The following is a 19,557-nucleotide window of genomic DNA, read 5'->3' as shown; positions in this document are numbered from 1 at the left end:
AGTCATGGACACGTTGCGGTAATGAAAATTTTCGCTTTAAATGTGGAAAAAACAACAAAATTGGTTTGTAGGATGTCATTTGAAATCATGTGCAAAATAATACATGAAGAGATGTTTGTAACATTATGCTTCTTATTTTGATAGCATTTACTTTTTTATTAAAATGTTTCATGACACTTCATAAGTCTAATTTTGCGAGAATCACCCGTATTCAGTGTCTCTGTAGACTACTGATATAACAAAGCAAACATTCAATCCAAATCAAACCCTAAAACCATAAACAAATCCCGGTTCGCTGAACGACTCCAGATTACCCATTCACACCACATCGCCAGCACACCTCATGCAACACAAATACTGGTGAGCTCTGTCTGTGCCACCCGCCGGCCGTCAAGCGTGTGATTGGGAATCGTCAGCCACTGTGCGCTCTCGCGCTCCCTCTCTAACGGACGCCCATTTTGCAAGAGAGGATTTGCTATACAGAAGCGGTGAGGCTGGAAATAAAAGTGTTCTTTCTCCCACTTGCTTCCCTTAGGATTCTGTAAACAGCCCTGGCTGGGCGATAACGCCACTCTATTGTGAGAAGCTCCTTGGTTCAATGACATCCCTTGACAACTTAGCCCCTAAAAGGACCTGGATTGGATGCAATTATTTGGCTCATACTGCAGATAGAGCTGATAGAGGGTGAAAAGAAAAAAGAAAAACATCCATAGGTCAAAGACGCAACTGTTTCCCCAACCCGAAAGAGAGCGAGAAGATTTATTAAAAAGTGCACACACATATACTTAGAACAGGACACATACCCTATTGAAAACATATTGCTTTTGGCAGGCATTGTGACAACAGAAAACGGATACACCATCTCAGAGGGACACACAAATGGAGGCAATTATAATACGTTTTGATATATGAGAAAGTTTAGACATCCACCTGAGGTGCCGACAGCTCCGGGGACTTGAGAAGAAATCAAGACTCGCGGAGGGAAAGATGAAGAGCGAGCAGTAAAACACGGTGCATGAACCTATCGATCTTTGCCCTCTAGAAAAGAAAAGACTGAATGCCTTTCAAGTTACACATATGCGTGACTTGTACTCCTTTAAAACATGCCAATGGCCAGAATCACTAAACTGCCTAACAAATGGTGAGTGATACTGTTATTGGTCATATGACTCATTCCTCAATGGTTTGACAATATATGTTGACACTCCATATAAACAACTACTTGAATAGCTACAGAGTACTGTCAGTAGAGTCATGGATGACCCACCAGCATCGTGTTGAGTGGTGTCTGTCGGCTATGAGCCCCTGGGGGGGCTAAGGGACTTCTGAGCTGTGTAGGTCTGGGTGGGCTATGTTAATGCAAGTCGAATACCTTGAACAGATTGTGGCCCTAAGGGATATTTTTAGGTAAACACACACACCTTTGTCCTCTACTGCTTGGCTACCCACATGCCCTTGGGTGAACGTGCCCCTCCGAAGGGTGGTTACACACTAAAGAAAGCTGATGAAACTTTTGACAGAGAGAAATACATAAGCCGCCTTTTGAAGGTTTGAAAAAGTCAGTGAGTTTGAAATCCAACTGGAATACAAGGAATTAGATTTCAGCAAGCATAACTGGACCAACGCTCCCTTTGGGCCACACCACACCTAATGTTTCTCCTGCGCATTTGGGAAAAAAATCTGTACAGAAGGTGGAATAAAAAATACATGGGGAGAGAGCTAGACATTTCTTGAATCAGGGCTAACCCAATGGGCCGTGTTTCAACTGGAGTGGATTGCGACGTCTATTGATTTTTTTCAGTATGGAACAGAAGCTGTGAGAAAACACGAAGGGCTGATTAATTCGCTAGAGGAATAATCCATGAATAGTATGATTACAAGTGTCACGGTGGCACATATGGAAGCATACATAGGCCATATGTTATTATTGTATTTTTTTCTTTTGTTTGTACTGTCTATATTTTTCTGTCATAATGCTCAGAAAAAAATCAAGACTTAAAATTGTATGCATTCTATTAAAGTAAATGGATTTACTTACATTTTTGAGGCCAAGGACCCTTTAATAGATAGAGAGTAGGAGCATGGGCCAAATAAAAAAATTAAGACTGGATTTACATTCACTGTAATATATATATATATATATATATATATATATATATATATATATATATATATATATATATATATTATCTACATCTACTTTAGTTATCTTAACTTTATTTTATAAGTTACAGCAACTCATCACTAGTCAATACAGTTAAAATGACTTCTAAATCATTAATTAAACTTAAATTTAAGTCCAAAAAGATGTTTTTTACAGTGTATTTTAGTGTTGATGATGGTTATGTTACAAAGATATAAAAAATATATTTTTAACATAACATTTTAATAAATAAAAAAAAACATTTTAATCTGGGAACGTTATGCTCTTAATTGATTTATTTAGCTTTCATTTTTTATTATTTTCCTATTAATGCATTTTGTTTAAAGTCTAATTGATTTTTTAAATAAAAAAAATAAAATCAATCCAAACAATATTCCAAGAACCCCCAGAAATGCCACCATGGACCCCTTAGGGTTCCTGGACACCATGTTGAAGACTCATGAATTACAGCATACCCCAACATTGTATTAAAGGTGCAGTGTGTAAATGTTAACGCCATCTAGTGGTGAGGTTGCAAATTGCAACCAACGGCTTAGTCCACGGCTCACCCCTCGCTTTTGAAACACATAGAGAAGTTACGGTAGCCACCACCGGACAAACATGTCATTGTCGGAGACAAAAATTGTCCTTTAAGGGCTTCTGTAGAAAAATGGCAGCACAAAATGGCGACTTCCATGTAAGGGGACCCTCGCTTTATGTAGATAAAAAGGTCTCATTCTAAGGTAATAAACACATAACGGTTCATTATGAAAGGTCTTTATACACCCCTGATAATATAGTTTTGTATAATATTTTGCATTTCTGTCAAAAGATCCTTCTAAAAATTACACACTGCACTTTTAACAAGTGTTTACACGCACCGAGAGCATGGCCAAATTATTCATAGACGGGATTGGGCGAGTGCCCTGGGGCACCAGGCAACAGGGGGGCACCAAGGGCTCCAAACAAATAGAGTTTTTGACACAGCGCGAGCAGTTTTTTTAAAAGTACTTGCGCATGTGCGGGGCAAAAAACTATGGAATGAGTGAACGTGTTTTTACAGCTCATTTGCATGTTGCGTCAATTAATTACATTTACATTTCTGCATTTAGCAGATGCTTTATCCACTAAAATTATCAGTGCGCCTCCTAATAACAAAAACGTTAGTCTGGGGCCCTGAATGACTAGACTTTTAGAAGTTTTTTTGTTTTTTAGGCCCATATCGGACACTGTGTTAATCTGGTCCTGCCTGAGAGTCACTTTTCATACTGCGCAGTATAAAAAAAGTTAAGACAAGATTTCCAATATAAAAGCCCTATATGACTTGATACCCAGTGAGATACCTGTAATAGGAATTGCTTATACTGTAGGCAAGGACATTTAAAACTTCAGTTCATCTGTGAGAATCATGACCTTAAAAAAACCAACACACACAACATACACACTTTACCAGAAATGAATTCCTTTTGCAATAATTTTTTATTTATGAACCAGTAATGTACAAGGAATATAACATATATTTTAGTCTTTAGGGAAGACAAGTTTATATCATAAAATACCACAGAGGATTAGAAAATGTTGCATGATTTGTTGAGTGGGAGTTATATGCTTATTACTTTGCTAGAGTTCACCGATTAGCTTATTTGAGGGGGATTGTGGATCAGTGTTCATAAAGTCTGATATAGACAAGAGCAGAAAAGCCAGACACATCCATCAATGTTTAAACATCAACTTATTCTTTAATATCACCTCTCTAAATCCAAGCTAACGAATTCCACGGCAGAGCGTATACCTTGTCAGGGAATAGTTTCACTTTACAAAGAAATTTCAATGGCTGATATTTCCAAGATAATAGCGCGAGTCGCCTCTCGAGGGCCGGGCGTGCAGGGGTAAATGAGAAAGGAACGAGAGGCTAACTGAAGCGGCTCTAGGTGAAGGAGCGGTGGAGGGGTTGACTCATGTTTTCACACTCATTCTCAGCTTCAAAGTAATATACTGTCACATACTGAAGCCCCAACACACCTCAGAAGGGCGCAGTCTGTGACATTTGAGCACAGAGGAAAGTTCTGTGCGTCTGTTTTATGTGTGGGTGATAAGCGCAGTCTTTATATTGATCTTGATAGAAATGCAAGAAGGCTAGTGCATAAACATAAACATATGCAACATTAATTTCAAACAAAGTGAAGCTTTTTTTGTAATTGTAATAATCATAAAATGGCTGTTTGTAATGATGAACTGATATTTAAGCATTTTTGTGGTAGGGTGGAATATTGTATATCATTTTGAATATATTACTTAAATTTAGTCACTGTCATATTGTGAAGCAATATCTAGCATTTTTAAATCTTTTTAATACGCATATATAGTCCGTGTCTTATTGTGCACGACTATTATACTGTATGCAATGTCACTGTTTTTATTTTTAGCTCAACAGCTCCCTCTGTAAGGACCATAATGACTTGATACAGAATATTTGTCATTATTTGGGCACATTTAACAGGGTTGGCCAGAGTTAAATAAAATAAAAACAATTCACATGTTAAGCTACCAAACATGACTGTACAATCTAATCATGATAAAAATGCAGAACTTTAAAGGTGAGGGTGTGATCTAAGTTGTTCGAGCCATTTCATGGACGTCCTTTGTATGAAACAATGAACTGTAAGGGTATACCTGACTTTATTGACTATTTCCAAGCTCGTATTAAAGGTTGAATAAAGCCCCAGTTCATCATCGACACAGTTAATTCAAATAAATGGGATGCATTGAAAACATGCAGCCCCCAGTGGCCGGGACCACTGCTCTCTCTGCATAAATGTCCGCCATAGATAATCAATGATGCTTTGTAATGAAGACTTTTGTTCATTGGGGAAGAGGCTTTTAGATGATCACACTGGCTTTGCTCGGGATACAGGCCTGGGTACAACCCAAAAGTTATTTTTAGGACCACATACAATGTTGGCAACATAACTATTTTTAACAGTTTTGTACTGGGTATCAACTGGAAGGATATAATAAGCTTGCTTAATAAAATATTGGTTTGTAACATTTATGTATAGAATATGTGTCCACAGTATATAAGCGTAGGACACTCAGTGTTGCTCTCTTTCAAAGCGTAGAGGGATTGCAGACAGACAGACAGATTGATAGACTGATGGATGAACTGAGTTCAGAATGTGATGCGGAATGAACAGCAGACAGGTTATGTAGCAGGTTTTGTGCCTGACTGGTCTCACAACACTTTAATAACCAGTTCAAACCTATGTGGTCCTGTCACAGCTTTCATTACAGCACGTTCAGGACAAAGAAGAATGTGTGTGTCTGGGCAGAAGTAATAAGAATTATCAACAGGGTGTTTGCCCCTGAGGCTAATGGCACTGACAAATTTAAATTCGGTCCAACAGCTGGATGCTGCTGTGGAGTTTCAGAAATAGATGGCCTCCTGTCTATTTTTCCTCATGAAACGACGCCATTCGCCATCTCTGACCATTCATCGTCTTCACGGGAGCTCAGAGACTTGCAAGCCTGGAGGTGCAGGGGAAAGAAATTACAGCTGTGCCTTTGCTCTTTGTGTGTCTATTCCCCATCCAGCCGCTATGCATGGCCATGCATCGCCACATGTGCTGCATTCTGGCCTGCGCTTGGTCCTGCTGATTGCCGCGACTTTATCGTGATTAATGGGAGATTTGAAATGAAAATGATCTATTCATCGGGTGGTGCGAGGCAGACTGCAGACTTGATTGACTGTCAGCACAGGCCAAGAAGCCACGCTGGAGTGCTGTTCACCATTAGGCAAGTTTGGCAAATGCAGACATCCCCGAATGCACAGCTTGCAAGATCTACAGTGCAAAAATTAAAGGCCTTAAAAGAAGCTTCAAGGACATTAGTGGCCCATTTCAGATCTTCTCTGTTTGAGGGTGGGACGCGGTCTTTAATCTGAAATTAAACAGATAGCACGTCATCTCCGTCTACCCCATCAGCTCGACAGGAGCATTCGCTTTGTGGTCTGAATGCAGCTGCTTATCGACACCCAGCTGATTCACAGCCTCCCCGTTGCTCAGGCTGGCGATAAAGCTGAACTGAATCACAGTCAGTATTTTTAACCCCGCTCTTATCATCTTAAAACACCAGTAAATTGGGCTCCTAATGAAAACATGACACGATGATGATTTATGCGTTTCTGCGAGAGTTCTTTTGGTCGTGGGACAGCGAGTCTTTGAGGAATTATGGGGAGATGAAAATAAAAGATGATTAAATTGAGCCATTTTGAAGCACGAGAGACGTGTAAATCTGACGGAATTGCAACAGTTCGTTTCAATCGCTCAAACTCCGGGCCGAACGTAGCGATACGGTGTTGTAAGGAATTCAAGCGACCGGCGCTCTCCGACTCCGCTTTTAAAGTGAAGCGCCAGGCTGCAAACAGCTCTTTTAGATCAATTCTGTGCTGTCAGCTATGTGTGTTTAAGTCAGCATGGGGAAACGGTGTGCACACTGTTCCAGGCTATGCTGCCAACTCCTGTGTCTATTAAAATAGATTGTTCTCACAGTGCGTGACCTTCTGCTTGTATTGGTACTGAGGCCCAACATTACTACCTAAATTAGGATGCCCCGTGTCCCCCCTTTAACTGCGTAATAAAGTCCATTCAAAGTGATTTATATCCCTCCGCCAATGGAAAAAGGTCAGATCAATTCCCATACCTGCAAACTCTATCTTCATTTAGCACAACCGCATGTAGAGACGTCACAGACCACGGCATTTGCACAGCAAACACATGTACGTGTAAGTGTATATTCATGATGTATTTAAAAGGGAAAGTGCCCGCTATTGATTGGAGATTGAATTGCCCATTTGCTTTTTGTTTTGCACCCAACAGATGCACAGCCTCGAGCGTTAGATTGCCAAGCTATAAAGAAGACTCTGTTGCTCTTGCTCTCTACCTCAGGCAATCCTTAAACTCATCAGCGTTTTAATGAGACTTTCAAGCAGAGAGATGAATTAACTGCCTGATTCTTTTTCCCCTGACTGGCAGAATCCCTACAGAGAGCATATTGCAAACAGAGGACAGACTGCACATTATTTCATATTCAACACGAAATTCACAACAGTGTTATAAACAAATTAGGAGAGGGACCTTTTCTACCTGACGGCAATGGTTTATTATCTTTTTCTCTTATTTCATTTTTACAACGTTTATTCCATATACCTGTGACACTTTTCCATTAGTCCATGTATGAAACATTTGCTGGTAGCTATACTAGGGATGTAGAATTTTAATAATCTTAAAACTTAAAGCCTGAAATAGTATCTGGGGAGGTCAAAACATTATTGTTCATGGAATTATTGCACTATTATTAAAGCCAAAACTACAACAACAAGCATTTTATGGGACATTTTAAACGCTGGGTTCTTTAATACAAGCAGCATCCGTTTTTGCATTAAAACAGAATTGAAAGCTAATGATATTTCGAGTATTCTTCTCTTGTTTGTACCTTACACTCGCAAGCGTCATATGGGGAATTGAAGCAATATAAAGGGCTGCTACACACAGCTGAGAGATAATCTAAAATAAAAACTGCATTGAAGGAACATTCGGAAAGAATGCTGGGTCAGTCAATAGCTATTTTAAACAAAATAAAGCGAAAAGTGTTTGCTTGGATGTGAAAAAGTTATTTCATTTTAAAGTATATACAACATAGACACGAAATGGGTCAATCAGAGAAGATTTCTGTCGGATGACAATAGGACATCGAGGCTGCTTTGTGTGCATTCAGGTGACCCAGTTTCATTTCTGACATTCATTATAATGGTAATGCAGACGTGGCTCGTTCAGAATAATTGTTAATACACTTGTATACACTCTTATTGAAAATGCAAGTAATAAGATCACGGAACGAAACCTTAAGATTCATTTACCAAGGTACAATATCTCTGACGTCATGACCCCCATCCACGTAATGAATCTACAATCCCATCTTTTCTTCATCCTCACATTGAATCTTTAGACTTGTGTCAATCCACTTCTGACAGGCTTAACGCTAATTGAAAGATGAGGAGTGGGGTAAAATGTGACACTTTTTTATGTTGACCTCTAAGCAAGAGAATAAGGTAAAACATACTACAAGTGACACATACAGCGAGGAAAATACGTATTTGAACCTGCTATTCTGCAAGTTCTCCAACTTAGAGATCATGGAGGGGTCTGAAATTGTCATCGTAGGTGCATGTCCACTGTGAGAGATATTGATTTTTTAACTATTTATTTGTATGATACAGCTACAAATAAGTATTTGAACAACTGTCTATCAGCTAAAATTCTGACCCCCAAAGACCTGTTAGTCTGCCTTTAAAATGTCCACCTCCACTCCACTTATTATCCTAAATTCGATGCACTTGTTTGAGGTCGTTAGCTGCATAAAGACACCTGTCCACCCTATACAATCAGTAAGAATCCAACTACTAACATGGCCAAGACCAAAGAGCTGTCCAAAGACACTAGAGACAAAATTATACACCTCCACAAGGCTGGAAAGGGCTACGGGGAAATTGCCAAGCAGCTTGGTGAAAAAAGGTCCACTGTTGGAGCAATCATTAGAAAATGGAAGAATCTAAACATGACTGTCAATCTCCCTCGGACTGGGGCTCCATGCCAGATCTCACCTCGTGGGGTCTCAATGGTCCTAAGAAAGGTGAGAAATCAGCCCAGAACTACACAGGAGGAGCTGGTCAATGGCCTGAAAAGAGCTGGGACCACCGTTTCCAAGGTTACTGTTGGTAATACAGTAAGACGTCATGGTTTGAAATCATGCATGGCACGGAAGGTTCCCCTGCTTAAACCAGCACATGTCCAGGCCCGTCTTAAGTTTGCCAATGACCATTTGGATGATCCAGAGGAGTCATGGAGAAAGTCATGTGGTCAGATGAGACCAAAATAGAACTTTTTGGTCATAATTCCCCTAAACGTGTTGGAGGAAGAAGAATGATGAGTACCATCCCAAGAACACCATCCCTACTGTAAAGCATGGGGGTGTTAGCATCATGCTTTGTGGGTGTTTTTCTGCATATGGGACTGGGCGACTGCACTGTATTAAGGAGAGGATGAACATATATTGCAAGATTTTGGGGAACAACCTCCTTCCCTCAGTTAGAGCATTGAAGATGGGTCGAGGCTGGGTTTTCCAACATGACAATGACCCGAAGCACACAGTGAGGATAACCAAGGAGTGGCTCTGTAAGAAGCATATCAAGGTTCTGGCGTGGCCTAGCCAGTCTCCAGACCTAAACCCAATAGAGAATCTTTGGAGGCAGCTCAAACTCCGTCTTTCTCAGCGACAGTCCAGAAACCTTACTGATATAGAGAAGCCAAAATCCCTCCTGCACTGCAGTGTGTGCAAACCTGGTGAAAAACTACAGGAAACGTTTGACCTCTGTAATTGCAAACAAAGGTTACTGTACCAAATATTAACATTGACTTTCTCAGGTGTTCACATACTTATTTGCAGCTGTATCATACAAATAAATAGTAAAAAAAAATCATCCATTGTGATTTCTGGATTTTTTTAGATTATGTCTCTCACAGTGGACACCTACAATGACAATTTCAGACCCTTCTATGATTTCTAAGTAGGAGAACTTGCAAAATAGCAGGGTGTTCAAATACTTATTTTCCTCACTGTACCTTACCTCATTCTCCCATAAACTGCATACACTGTTAGGACATTAATTCAAATTTAGTAAATGTTTAAACAACCCTAAAAATAAAAAAACAATAAAAATTGCAGGTCTTATGTACTAATTGGAAACGTTAAGCTCCTAGATTTAACTGAAACCCTAATTTTAAGTCTTCTCAGCTGAATGGCTGCAGGGTGGAGCAGTGTTTGCCTTTCTAAAGTCCTCATGTCTTTAGGCAGCTTCGACTCAATTTAATAGCCATTACCTAAGGAGCTCTGTGACTCTTGGCATAACCGGATAACTAACAGCCACAAGCTGTGTGCCCATAAGGCTCCCTTCTTGCATACCCCATCTTTAAAGCTTAATAGTACCCCAACGCTAAGTAGAGAAGATAAGAATAAGAGAGAGAGAAGCAGGCGAAAAGACATTGTTATTAGCTTGCTGCCTCTTAACGCATCAATAAGTCATGAAATGATGTCTGCACTCGCTAGCTGTTCTTACTTGGGCGAGAGACAATCAATAAGTGAGCTGTATGGGACTCATTAGGGGACTTCACTCACGATTATTTACAGAAAAGCTTAAGATATTTGCATTGTTTTGTTAATGGCGTTTATGAAACAATTGGATCTGGGCTTGCTGATTTCTGTGTCTCTCCGTTACATGTACAAATGCATATGAAACAAAATGAAAGCTGTGATTGATTTGTGTTAGATGGATGTGTGAAATCATTAAAGGCTCAGTAAAGCAATAATGTTTTTGTACAATGATATTCAAACTGCGGAAAGAACTGTCAATTTTGTCAATTTGAGAACTAATATCATGGTCACTGTTTTGTGGAAACAATCTTGTAAAATATGAAAATAATAAAAATAATATCATCATTATTTTATTCAGTTGAACTTTAACAGGGAAGGACATGGATCTTCCTTTATTCTCAGATCTGTTTACATTAAGAGTGACGGCTGACCTCTGCATGACAAAAGCTCCTTCTGTTTTTGCTTTGACACACTGGTCTTAGGTGAATGATGAGAGAGAAATGATGAAGGGAGAGACTGGACAGAGGCCAGGGGAGGGTGGAAAGGAGCAGAGTCATAGCAGCACCAACACCTAATCCCCTCCTCCTGCGATTTTATTGGCAGCTCTAGCAGAGAATGGCGGACACCCATTATAACTTAACACATCAAAATGGCAATGTGGCACACATAGAAAAGGCCACCTGAAGACAAACACAGCGGCTCGTACTTTATCTGCTGTGAGCTCGCAGACAAACGCTGCATCAATTTGGCCAGCAACAATCGATTCTCTCTCCCTCTCTCTTTTTTCTCTCTCTCTACACTTTCGAGAACTTTGAAAAGACGAGGCTTCACAGGACAATGTCATTAAACTTTTACTGTTATTTTACCACTTGTATAAAGGTGAAGACTGCTGATGTCTCCAAAGAGTATTGTAAAAAATACATGTTTTAAACCGGCTTCCTGAACATTTCCTCATGCTGTCACAGGTCATGCAGGCAGTCCCAATAAACAAGAACCACAAAGGACCAACAACCACACTATACTTTATACTGGGAGAAACCTCAAGAGCTCCATTAGGTCATGCAATTACTGTACAAAAGGACAGTGCCACAAGCAAACCACACATAAATTGTTATAACAGGATTTTGTGGATTTTTCTGCATTTTTAATTAGTATTAATTTTAATTAGTATTAAAATATATTTCTATTTACTTTTTATTTATTAATATAACTTTAAATGTTTGTAACATGCATTTGTGTGTATGTATATGTATATTTAATGTTCTTATGTTTTGTCAATAAATAACTCTATTAGCGGAGTATGGCTCTCATCTTTAAATATGGTGAAATGCTAAAATAAGAATAATAAAAATAACAAAAAAAGTAATTCAACTAACAATAGTCTCTTTCACACAGTAATTTCTGTAAACTACCATGAATTTACCAGTAAAAATAAAATTGTGCTGTTCACACACACACACACACATCAGTATCAAAATACCGGTAAGAAAGAGAAAGTGGAAGTTACATGTGGCACGCGGCTGGCGAGCTCAGTGTTGTATTTGTAAACAATGGTGAGTTATGACTTCATATCCACAGTCCGTATTTCGTTGTTTTCACATCTGTGCAAAACGCTGACGGTCGCGAAGTTGCTCGTGACCAAACAACATTGCGCTAGGCAACGTCAAACGGAACCTCCGTTTGCACATTAGGCTTCACAGAGGTTGTGCTAAGGACGTCGGCAATTCGGCAAATAGATGGTAAGCTGTTTTAAACAATTTTGGTGAAAAAAGTTTTTTTCAATGGAGTTTCAAAGGACTATAAACGATCCCAAACGAGGCATACGTGTCTTATCAAGCAAAACGATTGTCATTTTTGACAAGAAAAAAAATGCACTTTTAAACCATAACTTCTCGTCTAGATCCGGTCGTGATGCGCACGGTGACCCCACACAATACATCATGATGTCAAGAGGTCACAGAGGACGAATGCTAATCTACGCCCCAGTGTTTACAAGTGTGAAGAAAGAGGACCGTTCCGACGTTGTTGTATGTGGAATGATACTAATTAATGTATTTGTGTCAGTTTATTGTTTACAATGGTCCGCAAATGTGCGTTTCATATATGTAACATGTGACCTCTCTACGTCACTACGCATTTACGTTAGGTCACGCAGGAAAGGACCTAGCCAAGAAGTTGTGGTTTAAAAGTGCATATTTTTTATTTTTCTTGTCAAAAATGACAATCGTTTCGCTAGATAAGACCCTTATGCCTCGTTTGGGATCGTTTATAGTCCTTTGAAACTCCATTGAAAAAAACTGTTAAGTGTTGAGTTAAGTATTAAATGTTGGGCTCTATTAAAGTCCATTAAAATGAGAAAAATCCTGCAATGTTTTCCCTTAAAAAAAATAATTTCTTCTCGACTGAACAAAGAAAGACATCAACATTTTGGATGACATGGTGGTGAGTAAATTATCTGGATTTTTCTTTTAAGAAAATTGACTATTCCTTTAACTTCACGTGTGCTCGACTTTTAAGCAGCGTGTGTGTGGAAACGTCCGTAAACAGTGCGGGAGTAAACGCGTCATCTGTATCAAAATGTTATGATTGGCCCGAAGCTGTCAGCATGGTCTGACGTCGTCTGATCTAAATGCCGGTAATCTATATTTTTTGTTCACACATAACGCTTACCGGTAAATTACTGGTAATCTTACAACTTCTCTTGCTGGTAAATTGGCAGCACTAATTTACCAGAAAAGTTCTGTTCACACATGACCTGTTAACTGCAATTTACCAGTAGGCCTAAATAACCAGTAAAGACTGTATCTGTAAAAGGGACTAATGGCTCACCCATAAATAAATTTGCTGAAAAATATGATGTAGGAGAATATATAAAAACATGCAACATTTTCTCTACAGAAGTTTTATTTTTTCTTTCAACGAACGCAGACATTAATATATTTGATATTTCTGTTTATAACATGCCACCTTGAGATAAAATAAATAAATAAAAGATATCAAAGTCATGGAGTGGTATCAAATGAAGCCATGGTCACAATTTTAATGCCCTTAGCACTTTATGCAAAATAGAACAAGGCTCCTGCTGAGGCTGGCACCTCCCCCTTACTGATCAGCATGCACAAGACCAGGCTTTGAACCCCAATTCTGTTTCTTAATTTCACATGCAAACACACCGCTGCTCATTTTAATATTTGAATATGGATCGCGCAGTGCCGTTTCATATCACAGAACAAAACAAGGAAGGTGCTAAAATGCAAATCGCCTAGATGTAAAGGAAAGGTCACATCTAAAGAATAGTTAGAGGTTTCAATAGATGTAAATTTGTAAAGACTTAAAAAAGTTAGTGAATGATACACTTGCCCATGATTCTATTTACCATGCTCTCAATATGCAGGTACAATTTGTTTTCTACGTTCATCATGCTCACATTGAATGCGAGTATGGAAAAAGACATATTAAGGACACACACTGCTTTTACTTGTTACCCTTTTAAAATCATGAGTATCAATTCAATCTTTGTACTTAATTTATTGTTCTGTTTCTTTCACTGCTTCTTTAAATTGATTTTTTATATTTCTTTAAGCACTTCATATATAAAATGTGCTATATGAATAAACTTGCCTTGACTGCTTACAGTAATTACAATTTAGCATAAACGATTTCCTTTGGGAATGGTGATCTTAAGGCTTAAAAAACTTACAGCTGGCTGATGAGTCATGAGATTTCTTTTATCTCTTTTCAAGGTACCATTTCACAGGTTTCAGCATAAAACAGATCGAAACTTCACGACATGTTGTGGTTGCTTGCCACTGCTAAAAACATTAATCGATGTGAGTTTTATCTGTGGCCCTGCTAAAATGCATTACCTCTTTGCCAAACCTGTCCCAGGGGTTCTCCAGAAAAAATATTTAAAAAATAAACACAATCACAGCTCGAAATTACATATCAGTACAAAAACCAATAATACAAAACGACACTATTTGCACATCTCAATTCATATTGGGACCTGCTGGCATGAAAGGAGCATCTACAATTGTCATTGTGGCATTTCAGTCTGAAACACGGCCGCTCGATACGAGTGCGGAAAGCAGGAGAGAGTGAAATAAACAGCCAGATGCCAAAGTGAGACTGGACCTCCTTCAACTTGGTAAATGATTCAAGCTTACAGGATCAACAACAGCCCTTATGTGTTGTGCGATCCTCACCATAGATGATTTGATTTGTGCGTGTGTGGCGTGGGGGAATACACTAAGTCATGATTGACAGCCTTGATAAGGACCTTTCTCTCCCTATACTGTGATTTGAAAAATGTCACGCGCCTGATCTCAATTTTGCAGATGACATGCGCCACCAGCCACAAAGGTCAGAGCAGGTTTGGGGACTGCCGTCTTATTGATATCCGCAGCAAACATGAAAAATGGGATTTGAAATGATCCGCCATCTGTTTTAACTATAGCGCAAGATGCTACTTACATTGCAAGATAATTACAGTTACCCTCTATATAAAAAGGCTGATCTGTGAGGCGGGGGTCCGTTGGTGTGCTTAGTGCGGTGTGGACAGACTGAAGACTGGCGGAGAGTGTGATGGATACGGATAGGCAGATGTGTTGTCTAGGTAAATTGGCGTTTCTCACAAAATCCAGATTTAGAAGGTGTCCAGCATCAGAATTTTAAAAAAACCATTGAAGCCAATTTTTTTTGCACATATAAGATTAAGGTTTGAACTTACTATAACCATTATTTTTAGAGGATTTAAAAAAATCCTATAGAATTATTTACATTAAATTATAAAATCATTACCGCAACATGATATTATACAAAATATATGCTTTTACAAACTCATGTTTCGGTAATGAGAACTAAAAAGTTATCTGGGTACTATGACAAACAAAATTATAACTTTTATCTGGAGAGAAAAAAATAATATGGCAGCCATCTTGTGTGTCACAGTCAATTATGTCCCTTCCAACAAATTGGATGAGAAAATTGGTCTTGGACACATTTATATTCCTTATTATTGTCTCTACATTGACCAATGATCATCAAATACCACGTTTCTTTACTGTAAACGTTTATAGTATAACATGCACTGAAGCTTTTTATTTTTGAGATTTTTTAATTATAAATATTTCCATGTCAAAGAACCCAAATCCAATCATGGACACGTTGCGGTAATGACAATTTTCCCCTTAAATGTGGAAAAAACCTGGTTTCTATGATGTCATATAAAATCATGTGAAAATAGTACACGAATACATGTTTGTAACTGTATGCCTCTTATTTTGATACTCTGACTTTGCATTTACTTTTTTTATCAAAATGTTTTATGACACCTCATAAGTCTAATTTTGCGAGAATCACCCAAATGTATCTTTGACTGTATCAGAAGCGTCTACATATGTGTAGAGGATGTGACTTTAATGCCTTAGACATTAAGCAATCTTTTCTATAACACTTGTTTCAATGTTAGAAAACCAATAGATATCACTTAATTTGACAGTTTGATAGTCAATGGAGAATTTAAGACAATAACGAATACAGAAATAATGTCTTGATAAATATTTGGGTGGCAGAAACATACATTTGTGTAACAAATATCTTCATTATCGCACAAACAGATTGTTTAACAGTACTGTCAGCAAAACAGTCAAATTATTTCCAAAAATTCAGCTGTATAATAAGCAAAGATCAAATGTCTAACCCCCCAAAAAACAACACATCAATCTGTGACTCTATTCTCCAATTAAATTCTCCTTGGGCAAACAGTGTCTGCTAAAACACAGTGGCCAAAATCACATAAACACTATTTAGCCGAGACTGTAATCACTGAAGTAATTGCAGAAGAAAGGCTATATTCAAAGTGAGTGACTACATGGCGAGCTTGGGAAATCTGTTGGGGACACCTAATTTTACATATAAATTGCTGGATATTACTTTCATTTATTGCGTTAAAATTATTTTGCTCTTTCTTGCATTTAATTGTGTTTAAAAGTGACTTCTTAAGTCGTGGTTAATCACGACTTGGTTAGGGTCTGTTTCTCATTGCAACATTAGCAGAGTACTGCACCGTGGGACGTTATTGGGAAACTACAGTGCTAAACAAAGGTGGCTTGCAATACATTTCCCCCACACAGAGCAAGATTTTAATAACTCTAGCAATGCGGAGACAAATATTGCTGCGAGATAAGACGCTGCAGGTGGTTAGACACCATGTTTATCACTGACACTTAACGAGCACACAACAAATAACAACAGTAAAAATGATATTGCTCATTAAAGGATCATTTTTCAAAACATTAGAAAAAAGTCTCATGGGTGTCTCTGCAAAGCCATTAAAATAAAGGGCAAGTAGAGGCATCACGCTGCTGAGAAACTTTTAAGAAAAACATAAATTGTGAAATCTAACGGTAAAGAAAAAGAAGTGGAGGGACAAAATAAGATGGAATTGGGCCTGTAAATGCTTTTGTTCGTAGCCAATAGAAAGCACTCAAGCACAGACAAGCTGTAATTCGGTTTCCTTTCACAGCTCAACCAAAATCCAGGTCATCTCCTGTATGAGGTATGCTTTTCTTTAACTGTCTCTCACCTCTGCCACGCGCCAACCAACAGACAACCCATGCACTTAATCTGCTTGTTCACATGGAAATGAATAGAGGAACGTAAAACAGTCCTGATTAAAAGGGGCCATGGCATCTATAATGAGTCTAAATTGTGATGTTTTGCATGACCAATGCCACAGCGCAGTGTGAAAACAGCACCTTTGTGTCCTGTTTTTATTCTGAAAGATCTTTAAAAAGGATGCAGAAGGTTTCTGAAGGAGTAATTAGTATTAAAAAGAAGGAAAAAGCAGCGTACATCAGTTTTCTCCTTTTAATGATGGTAAGACACAAGAAAAAACACCAATTCAAATACATATTTATTGGATAAAGGACTTCGACTCAAAAGCAAGACATCTGTGTACGTGTAAACAAATACTGGCAACATGTTTGGATATTCGGGGCAAGGCATTAATACATTTTTCAAGACCTCCTAATGGCTCAATTTATGGAAACAAAACAGTCCACGCTGACTTAACCTCTCTTTAAGAGCTGCATTGAAACCAAACCCTGCATTCAAATAGCAAAAACACAAAGAACTCAAATAAAGAAGTGTTATTAGTAGTAACAATACATGTTTTAGAGACTCTAAAGCACTAAATTGTTTTGAAAAGAAGATATTTGCCTTGGCCCCACTTATCTAACCTTTAATAAATAAATAAGTCTATATAAATGACTGGTTTGTTGTGCTCTGTTTAGTCTATGTGCCCCTGCAAGCTTGGCTCAGTCTAATAAATGCTCTCATTAATGCATTCTGTTTATTCTTGGGGAAAAAATTAGGTCACAAACACCAAAAGTGTGCTATAATGGACCAATGAAAAGAGGGATATTGAAATCATTCTGCAATATGTTCCTTTGAAGAAATGATTACCTCAATAATGTGATAAGAAGACTGTATAACAACAACAAAATTGATGGGTTGTGGATGCAAAATTGTGGAGGACTACCACCCGTATTAAGCATCCCTGATGTCCACTGTTAAACAGGTTTTCTGATCATATGCCTCATCATAAAGGTCACCCCAGTATCCCAAAATACCTTCTGTGATAGCCTGCATTACATAACCGCATTACCTTTTGGCAAGACTAAAAAACGGCTGCATTTGTTATAATGTTAGCCTTAATCAATGCCTAAATCGCTACTGGCTGACATTATTTACCTCCTAGGTAATGCCAGCCAAAAAAATAAGTTTTTCAAAGGTGATAAAAGTTCTTAAACATTTGTGAAAGACCACATATTTTTTCTTCTAAAAGTGTCGCACATTGAGGAATAACAAGCTCAACTGGTACAACTTTTCTTTTTGCATGTCATGGGTTCAAGGGAACGCGAATACTGCCAAAAATATGAATTGTACGCAATCTAAGTTACTTTGGATAAAACCGTCTGCCAAATTCGTAAATGCAAGGAATGTGTATTAGGAAAGTGAATAGGCTCAAATTTGACCAAATGCAGTGATCAATCTACACTGAACACCGGTGGTCTTCATTATTTTTTCATGAAAGCCACACCGAGTCAATAGGAGAGCCGCCTTTACAGCAAAGTATCAAAAGTTACAATCAGTCATAAATAGCATGCCTGTTTATCAATATGTTGCAATGCAATAAATATGAGAGCGAATCATTCTTTATCATTTACCAGTCAAATTTGTAACTGAGACAATATGATTTCCCTTAATGACAAAAACAATATTTTAATGCTAAGCGTTCTTATAGTATGCGTATGCAGTGCCCCCCGAACCACTAGGGGAGCACTTTTCTCTCAATTTTATGCGGCACTGCACAGAACAATTGGCGAGTTACATTACTGTGCCGCGAGAGAAATTCGAAAGCATAACAAGCAGTCTGATCTCATGGTACTTTGATGTCATATGACGATCGGAATCCACACGCGACTTGATATAATGGGTATGGTTTTCTAACAAAGTTAGCGTCCGGAGCAGAAAAGACAGAAAAAGCACATGCCTGCATGATCATATCACTGTATTATTTACTGCCATGCAAGCCACAAATTAAAGCATGCGGGGCCACGCATTGAGTAACATTGCTGGGTGATTCTCACGAAATTAGACTTATGATGTTTAATGAAACTTTTTGATAAAAAAATAAGAAGCATACAGTTACAAACATCTCTTCTTGTACTATTTTGCACATGATTTCAAATGACATCCTTCAAACCAATTTTGTTGTTTTTTCCACATTTAAGGGAAACATTTTCATTACCGCAACGTGTCCACGACTGGATTTGGGTTCTTTGACATGGACAAATTTATAATTAAAAAAATATAAAGTTTCAGTGCATGTTATACTATAAACATTTACAGTAAATAAACATGTAGTGTTTGGTGATCATTGGTAAATGTAGACAATAATAAGGAATATAAATATGTCCAAGACAAATTTTCTGATCCTCCGCAACAATTTTCAATAACTGTTTAAGCCCACAATTTACTAACATTTAGAAAAAAATGTTGGAAAGGACATAATTGACTGTGACAAAAACAGTTCTTATTTTGTACTTTTTAGTTCTCATTACCGAAACATGAGTTTGTAAATGCATATATTTAATGTAATATCATGTTGCGGTAATGATCATTTTTGATAACGATAATCTAAA

The 19,557-nt window shown here is 38.2% G+C and overlaps 1 protein-coding gene across 11 annotated transcripts in view; it reads right to left on the bottom strand.

Annotated features, from left to right (window-relative positions):
- The window catches only part of diaph2 (diaphanous-related formin 2), a 510,829-nt gene that overhangs the window by 145,326 nt on the left and 345,946 nt on the right, over nt 1–19,557 (bottom strand). The gene's annotated exons all lie outside the window — the stretch shown is intronic.

The sequence above is a fragment of the Misgurnus anguillicaudatus genome, chromosome 16, assembly GCF_027580225.2.
Source record: "Misgurnus anguillicaudatus chromosome 16, ASM2758022v2, whole genome shotgun sequence".
Taxonomy (NCBI): domain Eukaryota; kingdom Metazoa; phylum Chordata; class Actinopteri; order Cypriniformes; family Cobitidae; genus Misgurnus; species Misgurnus anguillicaudatus.
This window is presented reverse-complemented; position numbering and strand designations above follow the sequence as displayed.